We start from the raw sequence: 25,981 nt of genomic DNA on the forward strand, positions 1-25,981 counted from the left end.
TCTTATATAATATATTCCCTCCTGGGTATAGAGCTTTCCACAACTCTTTTAGAAATTACAATATCCATTCAGTTTTAAAATGGCCTAGACAACTAGATATTTTAGTCATTTAGGGCCTGACTGCTTTGCATACCCCACAAGACCTCACCCAGCATCCACCAGCCACTGATAAGACAGAGCCTTGGGGGTGTAAGACCATAAGCTGCTATGGCCCCGCAAACACAGTCACCCCTCCATGCTACTGAGCAACATCACCCTGACATGTAAGCCCCCTCTTTGACCCCCTCTTCTCCAACGAGGTCCCTTGCTCCCCTCCACTTCTGGAGGTGGCCCCTGGTCCATTTTGTCTCATACTGAAGAGACTCAGACTGTGAGAGCTTCTCCTCTTGTGCAACAATATCCAGGTGCAGCCCAGTAAAACCCTTTGTGTGTTGCTGCCTATTGTGGTCATAACTTTTTCACTGATCAGCTCCAGAATTCCTTGAACCCTGCACAAGGGGTTGTATTGCTTTGAATGTTCACTGTAGCCGTAAGTTCCAGAAGCTTCACATTCATTCAGAATCCTTGCTTTTGTCTTTTCTTTTGACTTTGGGCTCTTCTAAATGATCTGTTGAACAACCGTGGATGGGGACGTAAGGTGTGGAACTATGGGGTCATTCTATAATTTCCTAAATAGCCTTTTAGGAGGCCTGCATCTTAGGAATGTGACCTTTACCTGCATTTCTCCGTCATGTAGCTTTTTACCTCTGGCCCTATTTCCCTCTCTGTCTGTTGCATTCCCAACCTAGCCACTCGATTTTCTTACCCTTGTTGATGATTCCTCCCCCACTTAGGTGAAAAAGGAAAGTTAAAGGGGGCTGGAATCATACTCTGGTAATGCCTTTTCCTTGCGAAATAGGCTTTTTTTTTATGGAGGAGGCTCTGCATATTTCACAATGATTATTCCTCCATTCTGCCTGTCGTGGCGTGAGGGGTCTTTCTTGGATTTTGACTGTGAGAACGTGTAGGGGCTGCTGAAGGCCAAGCCCTTGAACGTGCGAGGGCCCCTCCAGACTGTGGTCTCAGGAGTTCCTCCCTCTCACGCCAGTCCACACAGCCTCTAGCAATTCACCCGAATCGCCACCAGAGAGTCCCTTCCATTTGTCTCCAGAAGCTTCTGCTCCAGGTAAGCACATTTTGGCTGTGACTCTACAGATTTTGGCAGTTTGCCCTACAAACTCAGTTCTCCTGATGGGTCCAAGAAAAGTTATTGATTTTCAGTGCATCTGGCTTTTTCTTATGGTAATTACAGGAATGATGACTCTGAAACTTTTTACACGCGGAGCTCCGGGAATCTGACTTTTAAAGCTGCTTTTCAGCTTAAAACCAATGTTGTAATCTCTGTTTTCCCCAAATTCTTTTGTCTTCTCTTTTCTCAGGGGCAATGATCCTCAAATTTAAGGTTTATGTATAATGGAGTAAAGTGTATGTAAATTGATGAATAAAAAGATAATGAAAAATTACAAAAAGAGACCATATGATACATTGAAATCATTTAATTCTACTGTCTAATGGTATCACTCTCAGGAACTGTCTGATTAATAGGAGGTATATAGGAATAAATATCGTTGTGCAGTACTGTTTGATGCGTACTTTGCTGTTAATGATATGGTGATAGAGGAGCTTCAGGGCTTAGTCTGAAGAGAAGTCAGGAAAGACTGTCTTGAAAAGATAATACTATAATACAGTCTGGGGTTGCCATGGAAAGACAGAAGAAAATGTTTGCAGACAGAGATTGCAAAGTCCACCAGTTGTCAAAGACTTGAGGTATGTAATATAAGCTTAAGGAATATATATATATATATATATATATATATATATATATATATATATATATATATATATTCCCTAATATTTAAAAAAGTGTCAGCAGAGGGGTGATCATTTTAAGTCCTGGGTACACATAAAATTATTCCTTGGGTATAGAATCCTTTTGTTCAAATAATAGATTTTGGTATAAGAGGGTGAGAACACAGCTCATCAATATACACTTTTTAGCAAAGTTGTTCAGTAGAGCTTGCACTCTGTTTTTTGAATAAAGGAAAATCAAAACTAAGAGCCAGCCTGTAGCAAGAACATGTCTCTCAAGCATCCAGGTATAGTTAAAACCAACAAATACAAACAAACCACAGGTCCTTGACTGGTTGGGCTCAAAAACACTTTGTAACAAGTATTTATCAAATGTCTACTTTCTGTAAAGCACTATGTTTGGCAGACTCAGGGTGAGGCAAATGTGTCTTACACATACATCATCGTGACAAAATCTGCATCCTCAGGGAATGCTGATCCTATTCAGAGACAGAGCCAACAGACACACACACAAGAATAAAAATCTTCATTCGTATCAATTAAAAGTAACTTTACTTAAAGAATTTATAAGTAACTTCTCTATGGAAAATATAAATATAAAAGTTCCTGAAGAAATTTAAAAGAAAGCAGTGGATACTTTGGGGATTAGTTACATATTAAATGTTTACTTTTTTTTTTTTTTTTTTTTGGAGAGTTCCTTAAGTGTTTGCTATGGAGTTGTAATCCCATTGGTTTTCTTCCATCATTTTATCCTGTGGTGATTAAATCATCTGACTTTTTTGTTAGTGATCCAGTTTGGAAATAGTCAATTAAAGCAGTTATATACTATCACCACCATCTAGTTAAAAATAGAATTTAAAAGTGTGGATGCAGAGTCTCCTCTAAAAAGTTGGTCTTCAAAAATTGTTAATGAAGAATGGATTCTGATAGTAGCAATGTTTATCATTTATTATGCATCGAAGACATGGAAGACATACTGCATTAAATTCATTATCTTATGTAGAAGCCATGACAGATTGGCAAGCTGGTTATCATTATTCTCCTTTCAGAGTCGGTGAAATGGAGAATAGGTGAGTAGTCATCTAAAGTTGTTTAGCTAGGGTAAAAACAATGTGAAATTTTACATCTAAATATGTCAGATTCCAGATTCACATTGTTAACCAGTATGTTACACTGACTTGGGAGGGAGTAATAGGAAAAACAATACATACTAAGTATTGTCTGTTAATTCATATGCATAATTTGAGAGAGGAAAAAAAATGACACATGACATTAGTGGAAGTGTCCCAGGACTTTTGTTGGGGATTTCCCCAAGATATTTCAAAAATTCCTTGACATTTTGAAACTTCCTAGCCTCAAGTGAGAATAGCTGGTAGGAGATAGTCACTTGTTTAGTTTGAGGTGGGCAGGAGATGGCTGTTTTCTGTGCATGATGAGTAGATAATTTCCCCAGGTTGGGTGATTTTTCCTCTTCCACTTACTACCAACCCCAAGGGATGTAACTCTGCTTCTCCCCACCGAGTCTGCAAACCCTCTACCCCTACCTGGAGGCACACACCCTTGCTGGCTGCTGCCTGTCCCCAAACTGGGAGGGTTTGGGGGGATCACTTTCCTGACCTAATTGTAGCCCTTGTCTCTGGGCCCCTTTCTTTGCCCGGCATCCACCATTTCTCACCCTAAACCTTCTCCTCCATCACTTCCCTAGCAGTATTGCCCTGCATGTGTTTCTGAGTTGTGGTTTCCTCCTCCAAGCTACCATGTCATTTTTCCATCCTTCAGTGGTTCCCCCTGGCTTTGGTATCCTACAGACCCTCCACTTCTTCAACAGAGACCACACATAATTACATTGCTTGTTTACCATTTCTAGGTTTGGAGCACCTTAATTATCAGCTCTTTTATGCCTGATTAACTCCCATGCCTTCTTTCAAGATTCACAGTAGCTATTATGTATTTTGATATCCATAATTAATTTCTGATACTTAGTGATCCTATTGCTCTTTTTATCTATCTCTATTAACTGCACTTATCACTTCTAAGAAAGCTACTTCTGCTTGTCTGAATCCTCTGTTAGGCTTTAAGCTTCTGGTTCAGAGAACATCATTGTTTATATTTATATTTATATTCTTACTAAATCCCAGACTGGAGTATGAAGTTGTTATTAATAAGTATCTTTTGAACTTTTAATATGTTACATTTAACATAAACATTGAAACGTTTGTTCCATTAAAAGGTTAATTAAAGTAAAATAATTGGTTTCCATAATATTTGTCTTGCGTTTAAATATTCATATTTATACTCTTTTTAGTAGAATATTTTAATTATAAAATAGAGAGTGGTAGGTAGATAAAAATTATTTACTCTGGAGCTAATTGAAATAAATGCCCAGAGTCCTTTAATGTTATAAAACTTCCAGTGAAAGCTATTTTGGCTTGTGATTTAGAGTTACTTTTATAAGTAAAGGGAAAAAAAAGCAAAACTTGCCAGTCTCTTCCTTCCCAAAGGGACAAAGAGCAGTGTATTCAGCAATAGTGATAGGAAGTATTTTCTTTATGTGGATGCTGTGCAGGGAACAATGGTAATTACTAGTCTGGAGGTGAGTTTGGAAATCACAGACAATAATAAGATACAATTGAACTCTACCTTTGGGAAAGACATTACCACAGAACACAAAATCAGAAGCTCTCTAGGCAGAACTAAGCAATCAAGTCAGAGATACAAAGTTGGAATGTTACACTATCAGAATAAAGACCCACGTGTTGAGCATACCCTAAAGGTAGTATACTGTTGCTTGCTTTGTTTTGTTTCATTTGTTTTTCCTTATTTACACTGTTTTTTAAATTACTTGTACACTTTTAAGAATCCAATTATCAGATTTTTTTTTTTTTTTTTTGCAGTACACGTGCCTCTCACTGTTGTGGCCTCTCCAGTTGCAGAGCACAGGCTCTGGACGCACAGGCTCAGTGGCCATGGCTCACGGGCCCAGCCGCTCCGCAGCATGTGGGATCCTCCCGGACCGGGGCACGAACCCGCGTCCCCTGCATCAGCAGGCGGACTCTCGACCACTGAGCCACCAGGGAAGCCCCCAGATTTTTTAATTTAAGTAACATTAGAGTTCATCTAGTCCTATCTTTCAATGAGTTTGAAAGCTAAAATGAAAGATCAGCAAAAGTGGTAAAGCCAGATGATTTAGACCCAAATCCCTTCTCTTCTAGGCCAGCCCAGGAGTTTCCCTATAATCACCCTTCAGGGTAACTATTAACATCATCATCATCATACACTTTTTCTGTTCACTTTTTAAAGTATGGTTAGGATACATACTTTCAACAAATACTGGTCCCCACACCAGAAGTACTACTTTTCAAAAGAGACTGAACAAAGAGGAATATAGTCCAGAATATTCTCCAAAGAGTCAGAGTACTTCTGTCATGAAGACACATGATGATGGATTATTGGCCCAGAAAAGGAAGAGACAGGTACTTTTCAACATGGCAGAGGGTACTTTAATTTTAAAAAATCAGGTAGCAGTCCAAAATGGACTCATGACAAATACCAGCAGGATGGGATTGTAAGAGGAGTAAAAGACCAAGAGAAATAATGAAGAAAATAAGGACAGACACAATAAAGAAAAGGCATAGTGAATCCCAAGTGAGATTGCAAGAAGAGCAGGAACACACACCCACAGTTTATTTTACCACATTTTTGTTCTCATTTAAGAATGTAAGCATTTTACTTAAATTCGCAGCTTGCAAGCAGTCCATAGAAATTTTATTTCACATACTTAAGTATCTTGTAAAACAATAAATTGTGTGTTGAAAATTGTACTGAAATAAAGTAAAAACATGTTATATGCGGAAAATACATAAATGCATGTTTAAGACATAAATTGTTTTTGAGTCTCTCACCACATGAAACTAATAAATACTAGAGACCAAGCTGTCTGTCATTTCTATCACCTGTAATGAAAACATGGAAATGCATGACTATTATAATATCTAGGTATATATTGCCCTATAGATGACTTGTGTATGCTGCATAGATGTTACTCTGGAAATAACTTTTATTTCTATTGCACTGAATCTAAGAGGATAGTCTTAGAAATTAGTGAATACTTCTTCTCAGAAGCACTGCATCAATATTAGCAGAAAACTGCAAGATCACCTTAGATATTAAATTGGACTGGTCTTGAAAGGTTTTCAATATAGTAAAGTAAAATCCACAAGGGATTAGTGGACAGCTGGATCCAAGATTTAATTCTATGAGGTGGGCCAAGAACAGGAGGTATTCCACGGGTGCCAGAAACACAAGGGTTCAATAAGGAGCAGTGAGGGGGACAAAGGGCAAATGTCCATAAGTGTTCTGTTACATAAGTGATGGTGTCACTTCACACTACTCCACTCTACCCTAGGATGTATGCTAGCTACTTTAAAATAGGTTAATATTTTCCAATTATAATTAAATTGCATGAAACTAATAACTGTTGAGTTTAAGATACCAATAATATACTATATTTTACTCCATTTCATATCAAGACCTTATAACTAAATGAAGCATGTAAGGATCATAAGAAATATCCAGATAATACTTAAAAATGCACAGTTTGCTAACAATTAATATTTCCAAAACACTATGTCTACTTTTACTTTATTTTTTTTCTAAAAACCATGGGAAAAACTAGAGCGTTAACCCAATATTTCCAAAGCCATTATCATAAAGTAATTTCAAATATCTGAATGTTGCTTTCATGTAACTTACTTCTATGGCAGAGACTCAACTTTCTATGAAAAAGTGTTATTGACATATCTGACTATATTTAATTATTTAGAAAAATCTTGAAAACTTTGTCCATCTTAACAAATATTACCTTCAGTGTTTCCTTAAACAAACAATAGCTCATAATTCAAAAATTTGTTAAAAACTATGTCTTGTGTATTTAAAACTTATGCCCCTAAATTTTTATCTGTTTTAGTATTTTATTTGCATTACAGAGGGAATTTATTAATATTTTACATGGTTTGAGTAAAAGATGTTCCTGTGACATGTCAGGTATATTTGACAGACAAAATTCACTGTAGTTTAAAATTTTTATTTATTTAACCTTAAGTATTAACAGGCAAAGTGTAACTCATTTGTAAAATTTCAGTCTCTAGAGATGAATAGTTTTGAGTGATGAATGTGTCCCTTGTTCTAGTTCTATGTCCTGGTTTCCAATAAATGTGATGGCTCCGATTCCACAGATCTGAGTGTTCTGTACTGATCAGATTAGTTAAATATGAGCTCTCACTTAGGGACTAAGAGCTATTAAGCTATTGGTTAAAAATCTAGCTTAAAATATCAAGGCTGAAAACACTATATTCTGTCTTATATTTTTTGAGAAAGAACTGGATATTCCTTCAAATAAAAGGGTTGAAATTTTTATATTAGTTTGATAATATGCTTATTAATAAACAAGGCATTACATTTATAAATCTTACAAAAGTTGCCAAAAGAAATTCCTTTATCCTATTCTAAAAAGTCTTTTGGTAACAAACAAACAAACAAACAAATAAATAAATGTCTTTTGAAATTAGTAAATGTAAACTATTTCTGGATGCATGAATATGTTTGAGCAAATATTTGAGCAAATAAATACCATGTTAACAATCATAGAATTAGTTCCTGTGATATTCATATACTAGGTATTTCCTAGATTATTAGAAGCCACTAGTATAATAACTGAGCCTATTTACATGAATTATTCATTCGAATAAAGACATTCTCAATGCAGGAGAAAAAGTTTTCGGCTTACATTGTCTTCTACCCTCAGATAATAACCTTTGAAAAACAAATCATTTTGTCTTCTACCCTCAGATAATAACCTTTGAAAAACAAATCATTTATTTCAAAAGTTTTTTCCCCAGCTAAAATATAACTTTCTTGTTGAAATTTGTCATAATTTATAGGGGATTTCAATTTATTTTTTACCTCAAAAATGATGTTTGCAAATCAGTGTGTTTGTGCATGTGTGCACATATGGGTGTATGGATGTCTGTATGACAATTTTTCCACAAATTTTTTTTTTCAAGATTAGAATCTTTTGGGATTTTAATGACTCAGTGTTTTCTAAATTTGGACAAGCTTATTAACAAAAATTGGATTGTTTATTTACCTAATGCTAGATATCCACATACTTAATTGCCATATTTCATCAATACTTATGAATTGCAGGGTAGAAGCAATTTTGCTTAAATATAAAATAATGAATTAAAAAGTAACTTTCTAATTGAGGGACTCCATAAACAGTTAATTGTGCTTTTAAAGTCTACAGTTAGGCATGAAGTATGACATATTTGGAAGAATGATCATATTTTATAACAATGAAAAATTAAGTCAATTTTGCAGTTAAGCCTGGAAAAGTGAATTCTGTATTTGGAAATCAATCATATTCAGAATATTGAACAGAACATCTCATCCTATGCGATGTTAGGTGACAAGTTTGACTTTTGTGTTAGGAACCAGAAGTTTAAGAAACTTATTTAACTTTTTCAAACCACACATTGATGAATGACAGCTGTATAGACCAGCTGTCTTGACAACCATTGCAAATATATGTTGCATCTTGTCATTACCTAAGTGATATGTATATATACATATATACATACGTATACATATATACATATATGTTGTGAAAATGACTATACTACCCAAAGCAATCTACAGATTCAGTGCAATCAAACCAAAGCAGTCTTGAGGGAAAAAAACGGAGCTGGAGGAATCAGACTCCCTGACTTAGGACTATAATACAAAGATACAGTAATCAAGACAATATTGTACTGCCAAAAAAACAGAAATATAGATCAATGGAAAAAAATAGAAGCTCCAGAAATAAACCCACGCACCTGTGGTCAGCTAATCTATGACAAAGGAGGCAAGGATATACAATGGAGAGAAGACAGTGTCTTCAATAAGTGGTGCGGGGAAAACTGGGCAGCTACATGTAAAAGAATGAAATTAGAACACTCCCTAACACCATACCCAAAAATAAATTCAAAATGTGTTAGAGACCTAAATGTAAGACTGTACCCTATAAAACTCTTAGAGGAAAACATAGGAAGATCACTCTTTGACATAAATCACAGCAAGATCTTTTTTTGATCTACCTCCTAGAGTAATGGAAATAAAAACAAAAATAAACAAATGGGACCTAATGAAACTTCAAAGCCTTTGCACAGCAAAGGAAACCATAAACAAGATGAAAAGACAACTCTCAGAACAGGAGAAAATATTTGCAAATGAATCAACAGACAAAAGATTAATCTCCAAAATAAATAAACAGCTCATGCAGCTCAATATTAAAGAAACAAACAACCGAATACAAAAATGGGCAGAAGACCTAAATAGACATTTCTGCAAAGAAGACCTACAGATGGCCAAGCAGCACATGAAAAGCTGCTCAACATCAGTAATTATTAGAGAAATGCAAATCAAAACTACAATGAGGTATCACCTCACACCAGTTAGAATGGGCATCATTAGAAAATCTACAAACAACAAGTGCTGGAGAGGGTGTGGAGAAAAGGGAACCCTCTTGCACTGTTGGTGGGTATGTAAATTGATATAGCCATTATGGAGAACAGTATGGAGGTTCCTTAAAAAACTAAAAATAGAATTACCATATTATCCAGCAATCCCACTACTGGGCATATACCCAGAGAAAACCATAATTGAAAAAGACACATGCACCCCAATGTTCATTGCAGCACTATTTACAATGGCCAGGTCATGGAAGCAACCTAAATGCCCATCGACAGACAAATGGATAAACATGTGGTACATATACACAATGGAATATTACTCAGCCATAAAAAGGAACGAAATTGGGTCATTTGTTGAGACGTGGATGGATCTAGAGACTGTCATACAGAGTGAAGTAAATCAGAAAGAAAAAAACAAATATTGTATATTAACGCATATATGTGGAACCTAGAAAAATGGTACAGATGGACCTGTTTGCAGGGCAGAAATTGAGACACAAATGTAGAGAACAAATGTATGGACACCAAGGGGGGAAAGCGGTGGGGGCGTGTGGGTGGTGGTGTGATGAATTGGGCAATTGGTATTGACATGTATACACTGATGTGTATAAAACTGATGAGTAATAAGAACATGCTGTATAAAAAAATGAGTAAGATAAAATTCAAAAGAAAAAAAGAGACTGTTTAAACTGTATAAAATGATTCCCTATATAAATGAAATTGAAAAATATTTCCATGGGGTGATGGATAGAATGGGATGAAGGAAAATAATCCAATCGTGGAAACTGAGAAAGAAAGAGAGAAAACAAGAACATAGGCATGTGATAAAGGTTAGACAGATGGAAATCTTCTGAGGCAGCATTGGAAAGTATCATTTTATCTCTGTCAACAGTTTTGTCTTAATGTCTATTTAATGTGGTGTTTGCATAGACACTCCAGCTCTTTTCTGGTTGCTGTTTACATAATATATCTTTTGTCCCCATCATTTAACTTTCAAACTGTTTTTGTCTTTGAATTTAAAGATTGTGTTTGTTGGCTTTAGTGATTTGGCTGGAATCATTCAGTGCAGCCTCTGATGTCCTGCTCAGGTTATACCCCAGGACACCCTGGGTTAGGATGCTTTAGGAGTCAGTTGTGGATTGTGCTTAAGCCCCCTGAAGCAGTGAGGTTTCTACCTGTAACTTTAGATCTGTGTGTGGCCTGGAGGCTACTTTCTCAATTCAGCGAGTTGATGAGTTTACCCCTCACTCACTCAGAGATGGGAGAACCAGAAGTTCTTTCCTCAGAGGACACAGCATTGGGAAGGTGCACAGTCGTCATGACCTTCAGGATGACTGTGATTTTAGCTGCACCCTCTGAATGCCTTTACTCTGGTCTCCCCAATAGTCTTCTGAGTTGTTTGAGTCTATTGGCAACACATACAGCTGTGTTGTTGTTGTCACACATGAGGAATGATATTCTTTTTAGGTAGAGAAAAACTGAAAGAGTATACCACCAACTTACCCATCTCGAGGGAAAAAACACAGCCAAAGTACTCTCAAATATTTATACATAATCTATAAAAGATCAGTATAAATAAATACTTTTGGAAATTTTTAAGATATAGTAACTAATTTTGAGCAATAGAATGTAAGTGTCAAGTGAAATGAATTTGGGTCACAAATTATAGCACATATATAAGACAACATAACATGTATCAATTTCAAATTATTATAAAATAATATTCAGTTGATAATATGCATAATATATTTTTAGGTGTAAAGCACACTTCAGAACTATGGTGGTTTAAACTAAATAATAGATGTATAGATATGTTCTTTGCAGACTGAGGTTTTTTTTTATTTTTCACATTGTCTCTAAATCCCAGATCTATTAATTTAAAAGAGACTACGCAAAGATATGAATCAACTATACTCTGTTAAATACCTTATATTTGAGGACACTTTCAGAAGAGAAGCCAAACAAGCTATTTAATTTTACTTTCAAGTATTTAAAGTGCTTTGTAAGATGAAGATGCTTTCAGATTTACATATTTTAGTTCCTATTTATTGCAATTCATCAATTTACCTGCCAGAATACACAGATGTCCTTACATTACATTGTGCTACTTTACATTTTATTTTTTCCAAGTTGTATTGAATCACAAATCAAAAAGTTTGCAACATAGTTTTGATTCGTTTAAGACTCAGTAGAATCTGTTTCCTGTTTTATGTTTGACGATAATTTAGCATAATATAAACTGGTGTGACATTAAACAACATTCTTGAACAGAATTCAATTCCATTAACAAGCTCCATTAGGGAAATATAACTGCCTACAAATCAACGATTTTGTGTCAGTTTCATTAAATACCGCTTGGGCATAATTGGTGTGATACCGTACCTTGCATGACAGTGCTTGAATTGTTTGGCTAGAAAAGGCAACGCATAATGTTGGATAAAGCATAACCTAAATGTAATTTTAAGTTGCTTGTATCAGAGTCTGCCACCCTAAGAAGAAAAAAAAGTCATTTGCTTTATGAAATTCATGACTGACATTTTAATTTTCAATGAAAAATCTATTAATGGATAATTCAAGGAAAATTTGTAATTTCAAAAATACAAAGATTTATTATGTATTATATACTCTTTGCATTGATGGTAGAATGCTTGCTATACTTACCACACAATATTATGATTGTGTGGATTAAGTAAACATAATTCATGATGTGAATTCAAATCACTGGATGTCCTGCGGCATCGACCAATGTTTTTCAAAAGAAGATATTGATTTTTGTAAGAGAGCATAGATTTGCTCCAAAACCCTCGAGATGTGTGCAGGGTTCCTCTATGATGCTCTATGGGCAAATCCTAACATGGCAGGAGCAGCAAAGCAGCAGTGTGGTTTAAAGAGCCCCAGCTTGAACATCACAAGGTTTAGGGCTGAGAGAAAGCAACTTAATAATTGCCATATATCATGACATCCATTGTAAGCTCACACTGATTTCAGATGCATCAAATGTGAAACAAAATAAAGGTATTGATTTACTTATTTACAAATGTGCTTGCTTATTTATTCAAATACTTATTTTAACATTTTAAAGTACAATTAGTGTACAATAAACAGCATAAATTTAAAGTGCAAACCTTCAAAAATTTGACATTTGTATACACCTGCAACACCATCACAAAATCAAAACAATGAGCATATCCATCATTCTCAAAAGTATTTTACCTTCCCTAGACCCCCAATCCCAAGGTCACCATTGATCTGCTTCTTGTCTGATATAATACACTGTATTTCCTAGTATTTTATAAAAACGGCATCATGCAGTATGGAATCTATTTGCCTGTCTTCTTTCTCTAACTATATTTACTTTCATTCATAATGTAGCCTATATAAATACTTCATTCTTTTCATTGCTATGCAGTATTGGATGTATGGATGCAACACAGCATATGACCCATTCACATACTGATGACTTTTGAGTGGCATTAGGTTTGACTGGTGCATGAATTGCTTTTATCCTTTTGGGAAAATAGCTAGACATGTAACCCCTCAGTGTTATACTTCATTTGCTTTCAGGCAAATATTTTAATAACTTTGCTGTAAACTTCCTCTTTGATCTATGGGTTATTTAAAAGCGTGTAATGTAATTTCCATATACTTGGAACTTTTCCAGTTACCTTACCATTTTTGATTTTAAGTTAAATTCTATTATGCTCTGAGAACAGAACTTGCATGATTTCTATTCTTTTAAATTTGTCTTTTTTTTTTCCTAATGGCGAATGATATGTTCTATCTTGGTGGATGTTCTAAGGGTACTTGAAAAGAATGAGTATTCCCTCTTGTTGGGTGGCTCATTACAAGTGACAAACATAGCAGGTTCCCTGATAGTGTTTTCAGGTCATTACATATTTATAAATTTGAGGCCTAATTGCTCTATCAGTTGTTGAGACTAGCATATTGTGATCTGTGATTATAATTGTGGATTTGTCTCTTTTTCCTTTCAGTTCTAACATATTTGTTTTATGAGCTTCAAATCTCTGTTGTCAGATGCTTAGTTGGGACAATCTGTCTTCTTTGAGAATGTCCAGCTCTCTCATTATGAAATACCTGTTTTCATCACTAATAATATTGCTTGTTATGAAGTCCATTTTGTCAAATATTCATGTGGCTACTCCAGCTTTCTTGTGGTTGGTGTTTGTGTGTTGGTCCTTTATCTCTCCATTTACTTTCATCTTTCTCTATATTTGAAGCATGTTTCTTATAGATACCATTTTTTTTTTCGCCTGTGTTGGGTCTTTGTTGCTGCGCATGGGCTTTCTCTAGTTGCGGTGAGAGGGGGGTACTCTCCGTTTCAGCGTGTGGGTTTCTCATTGCGGTGGCTTCTCTTGTGGAGCACGGTCTCTAGGTGCACAGGCTTCAGTAGCTGCAGCACGCAGGCTCAGTCGTTGTGGCTCACGGGCTTAGTTGCTCCACGGCATGTGGGATCTTCCCGGACCAGGGACTGAACCCGTGTCCCCTGCATTGGCAGGCAGATTCTTAACCACTGCACCACCAGGGAAGTCCCTAGATATCATATAAAAATCTACCAATTCGTTAGTTGTTTTATTCTTTTCCATTTGTTCTCTTTCTGATTTCTCTTGGTTACCTCTACAGCTTGTTCTTGTTGGTTGTTAAGAGAATATCTTTCCTGTGTCTCTTGCATTTCTGCCTATTTTCTGAACAAAGACTGACAGCTTTTGTTCCATGCCGTTCTTTCAAACGTGTCTGTATGGCAAATATAGACATGGAAGATAGATATAAAGGTCCCTCTCTCTAGGACACTATATCGAGGAAAATAAAACATATTATCTCCCTCTCTTAGCAAGTGTGGACAGTTTTGATGGCAGCCCTCCTCTAACAGATTGGGGTTTCTTATACTCTGGGTTCTGTCCTTAACACACGTGAGCACATGTTAAATGACAATTGACACATTGCCTGCGGGAATTGAGGCTTGAAGGATGTGTGCTCTGGCCCGAATGTTTGTGTCCCCCCAAACTCCACATATTGAAACCTTAATCCTCAGTGTGCTGGTATTTGGAGATGGGGCCTTTGGGAGGTAATTAGGTCCTGAGAGTGGAACACTTATAATAGGATTAATGTCCGTATAAAAAGAGATACCAGAGGGCTAGTGCTCTCCCCTCCCCATTCCTTCCCACCCCGTCTCCTTCCTTTCCTCCCTCCCTCTTTCCCTTTCTTTCTCTTTCTTTCTTTCCTTCTTTCCTTCTTTCTTTCTTTCTTTCTTTCTTTCTTTCTTTCTTTCCTTCCTTCCTTCCTTCCTTCCTTCCTTCCTTCCTTCCTTCTCTTCCTCTTTCTCTCTCCTCCCTGTCTCTCTATCTCTCTCTCCAACTTTCTCTCTGTCTCTTTGCCATGTGAAGATAAAGTGTTTGTCTGTGAGCCAGGAAGATGATCCTCACCAGACACCTGATATACCAGTGCTTTCATCTTTTTTTTTTATTTCCTCCCTTGCAGAGAACTTTAAATCTTGCTTGGTTGATTATAATCAGGATTAAACTGAACTTTCTGCCTTTGTTGTTTTGCACTTGTACAATTGAACTCCACTGAAAGAATGTGACAGCTATGTTGACTACCTGCACTTAATTGTCATGAATCTAAAATATGCCTTCAGGGTAACATGGATCTCTTAAGGACCAACTTAGCTGACCACCTCTAAGACAATCTAGCGAAACACTGAAATGATAAAATTAACATCTAAAACCAGAAAAAGGTATGTGTGGGAGAATGACAAGTATCTCAAGTGGCAGCACTTCTCACTGTCATGTGAAGCTTCAGGAGATGACATGAGTGAAACTGGAAACTGCGCTGGTTCCTCAGGAGGTGGCTGCAGGGACTCGGCAAGGTGGTTAGGACCCTAGATGTCCTGAAGGTATGTCCAGTCATGGGTCAGATTGAGTCAGAAAATGAACATGGTACATTCACATATTGCCCAAGGGTTGAATTCTCCTTCCAAACTTACTGTAAAATGTGAAATCTAGACTCCTTTTCTACTTGGAAAATAAAATCCCTCATACACAGACATTCAGTGCTCTACAGACAGGTTACTAGTTAGCCAAGCAAAGATTTGAGTATCTCAGTATTGGCAGCAAGATCATGTGTGGATCATAACCTTTAGGAAAAGAATTAATCACTGTTCATTCATTCATTCATTCATTCACTCAATCATTCACCATATAGTTAGTGAACCCCTACCACTTGGGTGGTGCTGTGCCACCCTTTTAAATATTAAGGATGGGGAGAGATTCCTACCTTATTCCTAAAGGAGAAAGAAGCCTACAAGCATAAATTGTTTCTTATTTAAAACTTTGTGACAATACAGCCATCTACTTCTTTGTTAAAAGCTAATTTTGCATAAGAGTGACACAAAAATGGGTTTTGGTATACATGCCATTTATCAACCTGTAAACAGCCTTTAACAGCAAATGAAAGCCCTTTATTTGGATGCACACATTGCCAAAAATCTTACAGACTATTATGAGATTTATGACAGCTTTCACAGCATTCTTTTTTCTGGCATCCACTTCAGTGCATTAACTTTGAAAAGAAACCGTTTGGCTTGAATTGTGAATATGACTTCAAACAATAAAAGCAAAGGAATCCATATTGCAGCTCCTCTCTTGTATATGAATTCACAAATATTTGCATATTGAACGCTACTTGGTGCTTTTAGGTAGCTGCAGGTACACTTGAAGTCAAGTAAAATGCAAAGAGGTCTGCCTGGCGAATTTAGGTGTTAGTAAATTGTGAAGTATTGGTTAACACAGTGTCAGAAAATGGAAACAAAGAACCTGCTTTTGTATCTTTATTACCCTAAAAAAAAAAAAACAACAACACATGACTTCTAAATCTGGTAAGAACAATTTTGCAGAGTTCAGACTTAATTACGTAGGTAGCCACAACTAGAAGCTCAATGTATAATTTCAAGGAGTTGAGTAACACAGATATTCCAAAAATATTTAAAACATTATATGAATGTGAGTGCAGCATAAAGAAATACTTGTGGAATAGAGCTAAACACCCTGAAACATAGTTCAGATCTTGTAATAACATTGCACCAGGCATATATTTTAAACTCTCTGGCTCAAGCATAAGCATCTAAAAATAGAAAATTATCCACTTTTCTTTGACTATTTCACAGTGTTGTTCCATCATTAATTCAAAAATTGTGTAAAGAGGATAAAAGGAAAACGGACTTCTTGGTCTACTACTTGTAATACATGAGCCCTTGTCAGAGCCCGTTTTGAAATTATGAAATTGTTAGCATGTTTAGAATAAATTATTTGTACTAATTACCATTCAATATTATAGTGATCATTTACAACACTAAAATATCACTATTAACCTTTATAATAATTCTATGAGGTAGGTACTGTTTCTCCCCATTTTACAGATGAGGAAACCAAGTCTAGGGTGAAATAAATTAATCAGGGTCACAATAGCTTATTAATTCTTATAAATTCTGGCATTGGGAATAAAATGCTGATCTGATGTCCAAAACCACGGGTTTAAACACCATGATATGCTGTAACTCCTAAATTAAACTTTTAAGATGATAGACATCTTGAGTTGAATTGGAGGAAAGGAAAGTTTTTCACCTTGTTCAGGCAAATCATTAAGATAGATTGAGCGTATTTTAAATGGAGAGCATGAATCAAGTACTTTGGAGGGTGATTTAAAAGTAGCATAGGCCCTGTTTGCACATTACTCCTTCTATCATTATAAACTCCATGGAGAGGTTAGCATCTCACGTTATCTCCTTTTGTCATGGTCTTGTACTATTTCCGCAACATAGAAGTTGTTGTCCAACAATCATTAAAATAAACTAAACTGCTACCATGCCTGAAAAATGTTTCTGTACATAAAGATGTAAACTAATGAAATCATGGTTTACCTCATATTTGGTTGTAATTTTAAGAACATATCATTTCTTTAAGATATAAATTACTGAAATATAATCATATATAACTATACTCTAGATTTTATCTACCACTATCACATTAAATGGGTACATGGTTGATAACATCAATTTTATTTTGAGTTTTCCTATCAAATGTATTTTACTATATTGGAGCTAGTACTTTAACAAGTAAGAAGTCAAAATTAAATTGGAATTACGATAATGCTCTGAAATCATATATAAATATTGTATGAAAATTCTGGGATTTTCAGACTAAATTCAGTTAAGAAGGAAAGTCTAGAAAATGGCTTTTTATAATCCCAAACCTAACTTTTGTAATTCAATTCAATTCAATTGTATGAAATTGGGAGTTTTAAATAGAAATGGATCACTAACATGAGAAAAAATTGGGGGGGTGCTCTGATTTGACATTAAACAGTAATTCATCTCCCCAAATCTGTACTAATATAAAAGTATAAGCGTGGTGATATAGTCTTTTAACTTTGGTGTTGTTATAGTGTCAGCACAAACTTATTTTGACCTGTAGCTCTGGACTGAATACAAGGACGTCAATAATGAAGTTCATCTGTATATCACATTCCTGATGGATGGGCATGGAGGTTTTCACACACTGTACACAATACAGAAATCAAATGTACCTATGGCAGATGGAAAACCTAACATTCCTCATGAAGTCTATGAAGCATGAGCCACTTCCTTGGAAGTGCCTAAAATCAATAGTTTAATATCTGACATTAAAAGAAGCAGAGTATATAATTTCAGTAAATATAATGTATTTTTCTAATGTGCTTTTTCTGCTATAATATTCTCCCTGCCTCCTTCCTCATTGCTGAGGCCCACTGAGCAATAATTTTCATGCTGCATTTTGAAATGAAATAATGAGTGGTGTTTTACTAATTAAAAACACTAATCAATTTATAATAACATGATTTAATAGAAGAAACCAGCACCCAGAATCCCTGGAGAAAGAGCCAGCTATACGAGTAGAGTAGCAAATATGCGAGATGAACCTAGAGACTTTTGTAGTGGTGGAATGAAGGAAATGCTCAAAACAGGAAAATGAATCAAATCAGACGTACAAAAACAATGAGGGGATATGTCAAAGGGACACAGGACCTAATTGAAAGGGCTCCCAATGATCAAAGCTAGAACAATTTGAGAAACAAAATAAATAAAGTAGTTTTGGTTTATAACTTAAAGTATGACATAAATATACATGAGTACCGCTGACATAAAAGCATGATTGAATGAATAAATAAATCAATGGGGGAGAGAAAGACTGTGTAGAAGGATTCCAAATAATTTATGCAGATACTCCACTGTCAAGGAGATGGAGCATAACTCAAAATATCACCCTCTTTAAGTATGAGCCGTGCATGGTGACTTCCTTAAAAAGAGCAGAGTACATAAAAGGGAGAAAAAAAGGGCAACTTTCACCTTTCGAGTAGAGAACCCTGAAGAAGAGCGCACCAACCAGCTAAAGAAGGGTAATGGCAGTCATGATAATTCATGTCGATAGGACACACTTTTGATAAGAAGAGATGAAAAATGGTACTTTACCTCTGTGCTCTTTCTCCCCAAATCCTATATCTACCATCAAATAATGAGAAAATCATCAGGCAAATCCCAGTTGAGGGTCATCCCACAGACTGCTTCACCAGTTCACCTCAAAACTGTCAATGAAGTTCATCAAAAACAAGGAAAATTTGTAAAGCTGTTGAAACAATAGGGGCCTGAGGAGACATGACAACTAAACACAACGTGGTGTCCTGGATGAGATCCTGGAGTAGAAAAAGAATAATAGGTTTAAAAAAAATAAGAATTCAGGAAATCTGAATACAGCATGGACCTTAGGTGATAATAATGAATCAATATTGGTTTATTAACTGTGACAGATGTACTTCACTACTGTAAAATATTAATAATAAGGGAAATTGGGTGTGGGGTGTATGGGAACTCTCTGTATTAGCTTTACAGTTTTTCTGTAAATCTAAGAATGTTCTAAAAAGTTTGTTAAAAAATCATAGTCATCCCAGGAAAATTTTTTATAAAGATATATGAGATTATTCTAAAATTTATGTTTGCAAAGTAACTAGAACAGATAAAACAATGTTGAATAAAAAAAAGAATTAAGTGGGAGGAATTAGTCTACCTGATTTCAAGATTTATTACATAGCCAGAGTAATCAAAAGAATTTCCAGAAGGGATACACACATAGATCGATGTAGCAGAACAGAGAGCTCAGAAACAGAACCACAAAAATATGTCCAATTGATATTTGACAAAGTTGCAAAAGCAATTTAATCGAGGAAAGATAGCCTTTTCAACAAATGGTACTGGAAAATTGGATATCCAAAGCCAAAATAATAAACCATGGATTGAAATATAAAACTATAAAACTTTTAGAAAAAAAGAAAATCTTGGAAACTAGGGCTAGGCAAAATTTTTAGACTTGACGTGTAACCATGATTCATAAAAGAAACAATTGATATCTTGGACCTCATTACAATTTTTAAAAAATTGCTCAACAAAGACCTTAAGAAGATGAAAATACAAGCTACAGGAGAAGATATTTGAATCCACATAGCCAACAAAGAACTAGTGTCTAGAAAATATAAAGAACTCTCAAATTCAACAGTAAAAAAAGCAAACAATCAAAATAAAAACTGAGCAAAAGACATAACACATTTCACCAAATAGAATACACAAATGGCAAATAAACACATGAAAAGATGTTGAGCATCATTAGCCGCTATTCCTGTTTTCTTGCCACATCAATTCGTTGTGAAAGAAGACACACTTAATGCAAGTGATGGACGTATATATTTCTAAACTGATGACAAGTAACATCCTGTCATGTACTCATCAAGCTGAAATCTTTAAGATGTTTAATAATGTTAGCAATATTTTAATGTATTGATTTACCTTTGCAGAACAAGGTATAATAATATCATGTATGAATTAATGTTAATATTCTGATGAGCAGGAAACCAAGAGGATAAATATGTTTCTGAATGAACATATATAATCAGATTGTCCAATGTGATACAAATCTGAGTATTCAGTGTTAAGCTTTACTAAAGAGGCTTAAAGACATAAGCAATTATAGACTGTCCTTCCAAAGTCCAAAACCTAATGCAGAAAATTAATAAAACTATAGGTGTATTTATCTTTACACCTTAGCTTTATATTAGCATATCTTGTCTCTTCTGTGCATCCTTTCTATTAACTTCCTCTTTATCTGGGCTATGAACGACATAGATTTTCGCTTTTCCTTGCCTTGACTTTTTTATTTAGCATGAGAAACCTATTATGAACAATGTACTTATTCCTAGGGAATTGGCTCTCAGAACACAGCTTCACTAAGTAGTACTTAAAAATTTTTAAATAAGACTCTAAGTATATTCACTTTGTGATATATTGATAATAGACTACATAATGTTTGTTCATGTCCACCAGAGACTATCTTGAAATTTATAACTTGGACCTCATTATGTCCCCCTATTCCCTGTGTGTAGCAACATAATAATTGATTATCTGTGGGTCAGTAACCCATGATGGAACATTTGTTTCCTACCCATCTCAATTGTGGTACTATAGTGGAGATGAAAATAGTTATTCATCTTAGAATTAAAATGCAATTATAATCCTAATGACGAACACATTTGCTTAACTATGGACATTTTTCTTAGTTCAAGATTGCTAAAAATTTTTACTAAGTACCACAACTCCTATCCCATCAGGTGAAAGAACCAATAAATTGTCTCAGATTGGAGGGTGTGACTTTTAACTAAAACCTTAAAGGTTGTTATGTTTCTTTGGAATGAAGCACTCAGAGATGATAGCAGTTTTATTTTAATGTTTTTTAATTTGCATAACCATAATCTTGACCTACATTTGTGCAATATACATGAGGGGAAGTTTGCAGTTATAAAAGGGAAAAAAGAGAAAAGAGTAGAGGGAGAGGGTAGAGGAAATGAAAGGTTTTCAGATTGATCATATTTAAAACAAAAACAACTGCTATTAAATCACTGAGAATCTTGGGAGAAGGACCTACAAAATTACTTAATATCAAGAAATCACTCTTGCCTGTGCTAACAAAATGCTGGATTTAAGAGGAGCATCACATTAAAAGGAAGATGTTCCTAAACAAAAAGGCTAGTGATTGAGTATGAGAGAGGCATAGGGAAAAACACATACAATGGGCATTTTTTGGGTTAGGAGGTGTAAAAGATACTCCAGGGAACAGAGTGCCAACGTGCAGAAATGTCTCAGACTCTGAGCGCTTGTAATTATGCAGTCTTTCCCTTAGGGCTTACGTGTTTATTTGTCTGTTGGTGGTTGCCTGAACATTTTAAATTAAAAGTTTGATGAAAAGAAAGTTCCTGCCTTAAAACCACACTTTGCAATCCTAAAAAGGTCTCCAGAGAACAATGTTAAGGTTTTATAAAGATATTTTTAAAAATCAGTTTTATTTTTATTGTGCATTTCACTTTCCTCTTTACTGTGCTCTGGTTAGGAGAAAATTAATTTAGAAAATAAAAGTAAGTGGCCCCCAAAGTCTTCCAAATTGTTTTCATTGTACTTTCTACAAATTAAATCTGGTAAGCTTGACTGTGGTGGAGATTTAATGGTGTTTAAAGATTCGTTAGGAGTGGAAGGATGCATTAACTTTTTTTCTCTCTGTAAAAATGTAGTGTATCAATTGTTTTAAGAATATTTTCTATTCATTAAGAGATTTTTTTCATATAAATACAGTTTTTATGAACAGAGAAAAGCAGGATTAAAGAGGAATATAAAGTTCTTTGCTAAAGAAATAAACTAAAAAAGAGCAAGATGCATTATCCCTTTATTTTGTACACATTTGAATAAATGTGTAAAAATGGTATAGATGGTATAGAAATGGTATTAATGGTATAGAAAAATATGTGGAAAAGAAAAATGCAACTTACATAAAAAAACATGAAAAGAAATTCCGTAAAAATGGGGGATACCGATGTTTGTAAAAAAGCATTGGTAATCTGGCATTTTCATTTTCAGCCTTGTCTGACATTTATTCGACCTCTCTGGCTGCAAATACCCAAATATTTCTAAATATCCACTTATTGTTTTTTATGTACATCACCGGTTTGCATGGCAGAAATTGAGACACAGATGTAGAGAACAAAAGTATGGACATCAAAGGGTGAAAGCCGCGGGGGGTTGGGGATGGTGGTGTCCTGAATTGGGCGATTGGGATTGACATTTATACAGTAATGTATATAAAATTGATGACTAATAAGAACCTGCTGTTTTAAAAAATAAATAAAATAAAATTCAAAAATTAAAAAAAGGAAAATATAGGAGAAAATTTTTGAGATCTTAGGGTAGGCAAAGATTTTATAGAACATATACCAAAAGTAGAACCCCTAAAAACTGAGTAATTGAATTTAATTCCCTGTTTGTTGAAAGACACTGAAAAGAAAATAAAAAGGCAAACCACAGACCAGAAAGATAATGTTTGTAAACACATATCTGATGGGAGACTGTATCAGTAATACAGAAAGAACTGAAACATACTCATTAAAATATTTGAACAGATGCATTACCAAAGAGAAATGATTTGGAGAGCAAACACATAGAAAGGTGCTTTCCATCAGTATTCATCAGAAAAATTCACATTAAAATCACCATGAGATACTACTACACAGCTACTAGGAGAGCTAAAATTAAGCAACAACAAGAAAAATTGGCAAAACCAAGTGCTTGAGTGTGCAGAGCTGGATCCCTTCTACATTGTTGATGGGGTGCAATGGTGCAGTCTTTTTGAATAGTCTTAGATATTTATCCAACCGAAATGTAAAAAATATGCACACAGATTTGAACATGAATGTTTATAACAGCTTCATTCATTATAGCCACATACTGGAAACAACCCAACTATCCACCAATATATAAAGAGATATACAAATTGAGACATATTGATCTAAAGAAATATGGGCTGAGCAATAAAATGGAGTGAACTACTGGTGAATAACAGGATTACTTTTAGAAGGGTTTTGGTATGTGAAAAAAGCCAGGTCGTTTATAAAACATTCCAAAAAGGCAAGACTGTGAATAACAGAGATCAGTAGCTGCCAGAGCCTGGGGGTGAGGGATTGACTGTAAAGGAGCAGGAGTTAATTGTTTTTTAAAGTTAATTCCTATTGGAGTGCAGTTGATTTACAATATTGTGTTAGCTTCTGCTGTACAGCAGAGTGAATCAGCTATACATATACATAGATCCACTCTTTTTTTGAAGTTAATTTTTGAAGTTATAGAAAGGTTTTCTATCTCACCTGGGGTGGTGATTATCCTTTATATTTGTCACAGCTCAGCAAGCTTCACACTAAAGATGGGCGAATTGTACTGTTTGTGAATCGAATTTCATTAAAACTGACTTAAAATTTCATCATAGCAAAATGTATAACCATACTTTTAGAGACATTCAGGAACTTATCAAATGCATTTTCTTGAGCTAGGAAAAGTGTTTCAAATTGTTTCATTAATTTTCTTCTCTTTATTCTTAGAAATTTTCCATTTCCATTATCCTCTCCTTTTATATAACTTAGGTTTGGGTCTTTTCATTGACCAGAAAATAAAAATAATCTGCTCCGTGTTAGGCTTCTGTGGGTCTCCATACCTGCAAGAACCCAGCCAGTGCCTTCAATCTTCTCACCACTGGTGGCCACGTTTGATGCCTCTTTCCCACCTCAGCGGGTGTGAGCTGAGGGTCCACAGTGGAGGGCTGCCAAGTCCTAACAGCGACTTTTCGCAAAGGTAGCCTTTGAGGTCTGTAGTTGCCATGGCTACTGGCATGACCAAATTTGAATACACCACTGCTTTAAAACAGTCAAAGAATTTTAAAATAGGGTTGATCTATTAGATTGAGACATGGATTATAAGCCATCCTGACATAAGAGAAGGTGACATTTTCTCTATGATACAAATTTTAGAGATAGAATAAATAAGTTTAAACATACTACTGTTTTTTTTTTTTTTTAGTAGTCTCATTTACTTGAGGAGAAAATGAGGAAACCTGGACCAGTAATAAAGCATTGACATTGATTGGCTCATGGAAACCCAAAGGGTCAAAATGGTCACCCCATTAAAGTGGGGTCTAACGGGGTCAGGGGCATCTTGACTCAAGTGTGGCTCACAGGGATCATGTCTCCAGTACCCACATGTATATTTGGGACTGATATATTTAGCAGCTGCAATAACCTCATTTTGGTTTCCAGTCCTGTGGGTAAGACCCATCAGTGTAAGGAAGCCGTGAAATTGCACCCAAGTCAAGGTAGTAAATGAAAACCAATTATTACATCCTAAGTGAGAGAGTGAAATTAGTGTCACCGTTAAAATTGTGGGGTGCAGAGGTGGTGGTCACTATCACATCTCTGTTTAATTCACCAGTCTGATCTCTGCAAAAACCAGAGGAAGCCCAGAGAATGGCTATAGAAGTTTGTACCTTCCAGAAGTCACTGGCCTCACTGAACATTGGAATGGACTATTAAAGGCAAACTTACATGGCAAGGCAGTACTCTGAATAGATGTGGTTCTGTCCTTCAGGGCGCCATATTTGTAATATGTCAAAGATTTCTCTATGGTGATTTTTGCTCAATAAATAAAACATGGGTTTGGGAATCAAGGAGTGGACATGTAAGTGGCTTTGCTCTCCATGCATTCCAATGTCCCACGGAAGGATTTAGCGTTTCCCATCCCCACTTCTCTGGGCTCTAGGAAACTGAAGTTTCCATGCTCCAAGGAGACACTCTTGGTGGAGGACATATCAAGAGCCCCATTGGTCCACAAGGTAAAGCTACTGCCAGGGAGCTTCCGGCTTCGGGGGTACAGGGGCCATGAGGCAAGGAGGAGTGCCCGCGTTGGCGGTAGTTATTGACGCAACCAGAAGGAGTGATTGGGACTGCCGTCTCCTGTCTAACAGTAACAGGGCATGTGGAGTAACGGGCAGACGTAGACTATTGAAAGTGCAGACAGTTCGTTCCGCTATTAGCTGAGGGTATGGGAAAATTCTGTATGAAAAGTGGAGGAGGGAGAGGATGAAGACCCGTTGTGGCCTCAAGGTCAACTCCCATGATGGTGGCTGTGATGTTTTCCTTGAACCACCCTGTTGTAAGTTCTCCCCCACGTGGAGTGGCTGCCTGAACCCGTGTGTGGAAACACATCTGCTTGGTGCAGGGTGAGGTGGGGTGGGGCGGCGGAGTGGTGGCCATGACAATGCAGCGCCCAGATCTCCCGCTTTAGGGAGCGTGATTGAGAGAGAACCCCAGGGACTGTGTTTGGAGCCCACCACGAGTTCGCATCACAGCCCTGCTCCCAGCGGGCTCCTCGAGCCAGCGCCTCGGGACAGCTGGGCTTCTCAGGCCTGCTCCCTCCCGCCATCCAAGGGGCTCCTCTGAGGAGCAAGGTGGGCTCGAACACGCTGCCCTGGGATGGTCAGAACTCTCCTGCACCTGCGCTGCTGCAGGTGTGAGAAAGCAGCTACCCTTCTTCGCAGGGCTCAGACGCCCCTGTGGCCTGAGGACTTTCCTCGGTATCTCCATACTCTTCTCTTTTTGTGCTTTTTCCTCCCACGTGTTCACCACAAAAATCTCTCTTGCGCATCTTATCACGTCTTGGTGTC

This window comes from Mesoplodon mirus, assembly GCF_964341445.2.
Source record: "Mesoplodon mirus genome assembly, chromosome: 13".
In the NCBI taxonomy this organism is placed as follows: domain Eukaryota; kingdom Metazoa; phylum Chordata; class Mammalia; order Artiodactyla; family Ziphiidae; genus Mesoplodon; species Mesoplodon mirus.